At 47.4% G+C, this 3,996-nt stretch overlaps 1 non-coding gene across 1 annotated transcript; it reads left to right on the forward strand.

Annotated features, from left to right (window-relative positions):
- Positions 1–2,773: 2,773 nt before the first annotated feature.
- Positions 2,774–2,848, forward strand: Trnas-cga (transfer RNA serine (anticodon CGA)). Its single transcript has one exon. It is a non-coding gene; the product is annotated as a tRNA-Ser (tRNA).
- The last annotated feature ends 1,148 nt before the right edge of the window (positions 2,849–3,996 follow it).

Genomic DNA, 3,996 nt, shown 5'->3' on the forward strand with positions numbered 1-3,996 from the left:
GTAGTAGTAGTAGAAGGGTTTGGTGGGCGCACTACGGAGGATGAGGCAGCACAGTAATTTCGTTTTTTGTACAAAAGTCACGCAATGACAGGGATGAATGTGCGGGCGCGTTGGACGAACTTGGCGGCAGTACGATGCATTCCAAGATGCTGCGTCAGGATTCCATGACGTGATCCAATTGAAATGTTACATTCTTCTGCAATCTCCAGGACAGTCTCTTTTCGAGTAGCATGCGCATTTTCCTTGACGTTTTTCACATGACCATCGTCGGTAGACGTCGAAGGGCGTCCTGAACGACGATCATCTTAATTCCGTCCGGCCATTTTTAAACCGTGTGAACCACTCGTGTGGACACCGAGTACCACCGCTTAAGCACTCACCATCGTAGGCTTTCTGCATCATTTGGAGTGTCTCTGTAAAGGTTTTCTTGAGTTTCACGCAAAATTTAATGAAGACGCCTTGCTCCTCTAACTCTGCCATCTCGAAATTCTCAAATGTGCGACACAACGTTCTACTCAATACAGCACTGAACAATAACTAACAAACATACATTAATGAAACTTCCAGCAGTTACATATTAAGCATAGGCGTGTGCATGGATGCCAACTGCATTTCGCTCCAACACACAGTTGGCGCGAAATTACGAATGTTCCGGAATTTTTTGAACAAACCGTGTAAAATACGAATGCTTTTGCCGAGAAAACGTAGACACCGCTGCCTTGGCTATATTTGCTCCACAGTCTGTAACCACAGTATCGGCTTCGATTCCACATTTATACAGTAAGATACATTCGATCGAAATGAGTCTGTTCGATATGAGCATTAGACTCGGCAGTCGCGCTGAGACATCTCAAACTATTCAGAAATATTTTTCAGAACATGGGGAATGTAGTCTGAGGCATGCCCTTGTGTAAGTTACCAGTCCATTCATCAGAGGTTAATTTTGCTATTATTACCTTACTTGATTCTTGCTGAAACTGCAAACGATGGTTGTCATATTTTTCGTTCATTAATGTTACAGAACTTTACTTTGGTGGTATTTTATAGAAAGGGAATAAAACATGGTTCTCGGAAGTATTTTGGATTACGGCTGATTCTTTCCGTAAGGAGAGGTGAGTGGCAGTGCACATTCAATTTTCGTAGATGACACGATAGTATCGGCTTCGATTCCACACTTATACTGTAAGATGCCTTCGATCGAAATGAGTCTGTTCGATATGAGCATTAGACTCGGCAGTCGCACTGATTTCTAGAAGAACTGATTCAGTGACGATACCAGGTTTCGTGTTCTTCTTTCGATTCCGAACGTATTCATACGTACGATCGCAAACGAATCACTGTAGTACACAAGAGCCGATCTGCCTCTACATCGAAGGGAGTTACTTCTCGTACAACGGTTTTTTATCCCACTCCCTTGTTCCATTCGCCCTTCTCCGCGGCACATGGGAAGAATTATTGTCGATAAACTTCCATATCAGCTCTAGTTACTATAATTTCCTCGTTGTGGTCACTTTGCGAGACATAGGTGGGAGGGAGTAATATGTTGCACGACTCTTCCCGAAACACACGCTTTCAGAATTCCAGCTGTAGATCCTTCCGTGTTGCACAACGCCCCTCCTGTTTTGTCTGCTACTGGAGCTTGTTCAGCATCTCCGTAACGCTCTTGCAGCAATTTAACGACACCGCGACGAAACGAACCGTTTTTCGTCGCATGTTCTCTGTCTCTTCCTACTTGTTTTACGTGATCATTTCGCATTTCATCGTTCCGAATTGTTACTGCTATATATTTTAAGGTAGTTACTGTTTGCAGTAACTTGTCGCCAATAGTGTACTCGAACAGCAGTGGATTTCGCTTCCTATTTGTGCGCAGTATGATCACAATCAACTGCCAGTCTGTGCCAAAATAATCGATTCTCTGCAGGTCCTCCTACTATTAGCTGCTGTCTTGTGGCTTCGTTACCTTTCCAAAGACAATTGCGTTGTCTGCCGACAGCCTCATGGAGCTTCAGGAAACAATGACGGCCATATCACACTTCCCCGGTGCAACCCTGAAATTTCCTGATTTTTTAGGTTGTGTTCCGTTAAGAGCGAAGCGTTGAGTTCCATCTATAACTAAGTCGCTAACCCAGTCACAAATCTGGTCCGGTACTTTATGTATACATATCTTGTTCAATAATGACAGAGCAGAACTGTAATGACGGCGCCGCGCGGAGTGGCCACGCGGTTAGAGGCGCCATGTCACTAATCGTGCGGCCCCTCCCGCCGGAGGTTCGAGTCCTCCCTCGGGCATGGGTGTGAGTGTTGTCCTTAGCGTTAAGTTAGTTTAATTAGTGTGTAAGTCTAGGGACCGACGAAATCGGCAGTTTGTTCCCTTAGGAATTCACACACATTTGAACATTTTTTGTAATGATGGTGTTTCTGAAGCCATGGAACATGGTATCAACTTAGGCGCCGTTGTCTACAACGCGTTGGATCTCATGGACGAGCGGAGAGCTGTGTTTCGCAAGACCTCTATGTCACGTAAATAATTAGACATTTTGCATATTACCAAGCGATCATAAGAAAGCAACGATTCTTCTTCTCGGGACCTTTGCCTTTCGCGGGCAAGTGCTCTACCAACTGAGCTACCGAAGCACGACTCACGCCCGGTACTCACAGCTTTACTTCTGCCAGTACCTCGTCTCCTACCTTCCAAGGAGAGCTTCTGTAAAGTTTGGAAGGTAGGAGACGAGGTACTGGCAGAAGTAAAGCTGTGAGTACCGGGCGTGAGTCGTGCTTCGGTAGCTCAGTTGGTAGAGCACTTGCCCTCGAAAGGCAAAGGTCCCGAGTTCGAGTCTCGGTCGGGCACACAGTTTTAATCTGCCAGGACGTTTCATATCAGCGCACACTCCGCTGCAGACTGAAAATCTCATTCTGGAAACATACCCCCAGGCTGTGGCTAAGCCATGTCTCCGCAATATCCTTTCTTTCAGGAGTGCTAGTTCTGCAAGGTTCGCAGGAGAGCTTCTGTAAAGTTTGGAAAGTAGGAGACGAGGTACTGGCAGAAGTAAAGCTGTGAGTACCGGGCGTGAGTCGTGCTTCGGTAGCTCAGTTGGTAGAGCACTTGCCCGCGAAAGGCAAAGGTCCCGAGTTCGAGTCTCGGTCGGGCACACAGTTTTAATCTGCCAGGACGTTTCATATCAGCGCACACTCCGCTGCAGAGTGAAAATCTCATTCTGGATTCTTCTTCTTCTTCTTCTTCTTTTGCTGATGCCTTTGTCCCGCGGTCAGGGTCGGCACGGCTGGGAACGGATTTGGCAAGGTTAATTTTAAGGGGTGGCCAGATGCCCTTCCTGCCGCCAACCCGTACCCACTGGGATGGAATTAGTGTACCCCAGCTGTCTGTGTCTAGTGTAATCCATAGAATAGTGCGAACGTGTTCGGTTTTATGCAAGGCATGTAACTGAGGCAGAACATGGGGACCAGCCCGGTATTTACCTAGCGGGATGTGGAAAACCGCCTAAAAACCACATTCTGGCTTGCTGGAACACCGGCCGACGTCGGTAATCCGCCAGGCGAATTCGATCCGGGGCCGGCGCGTCTACCTGAGTCCAGGAAACAGGACAGTAGCGCTCTCGGCTAACTTGGCGGGTCGAAAGAAAGCAACGATAGACCGCATGAATTGAAACATTTCCCCAGAAAGTACTCGAGATTCCTGCTTTGTTCGCTCATCTCGTTAGTGGAGGAGGAGGAGATTAGTGTTTAACGTCCCGTCGACAACGAGGTCATTAGAGACGGAGCGCAATCTCGGGTGAGAGAAGGATGGGGAAGGAAATCGGCCGTGCCCTTTCAAAGGAACCATCCCGGCATTTGCCTGAAGCGATTTAGGGAAATCACGGAAAACCTAAATCAGGATGGCCGGAGACGGGATTGAACCGTCGTCCTCTCGAATGCGAGTCCAGTGTGCTAACCACTGCGCCACCTCGCTCGGTTCTCGTTAGTGAGTATGCATATTTT

Source organism: Schistocerca serialis, chromosome 5, assembly GCF_023864345.2.
Source record: "Schistocerca serialis cubense isolate TAMUIC-IGC-003099 chromosome 5, iqSchSeri2.2, whole genome shotgun sequence".
NCBI classification, from domain to species: Eukaryota; Metazoa; Arthropoda; class Insecta; order Orthoptera; family Acrididae; genus Schistocerca; species Schistocerca serialis.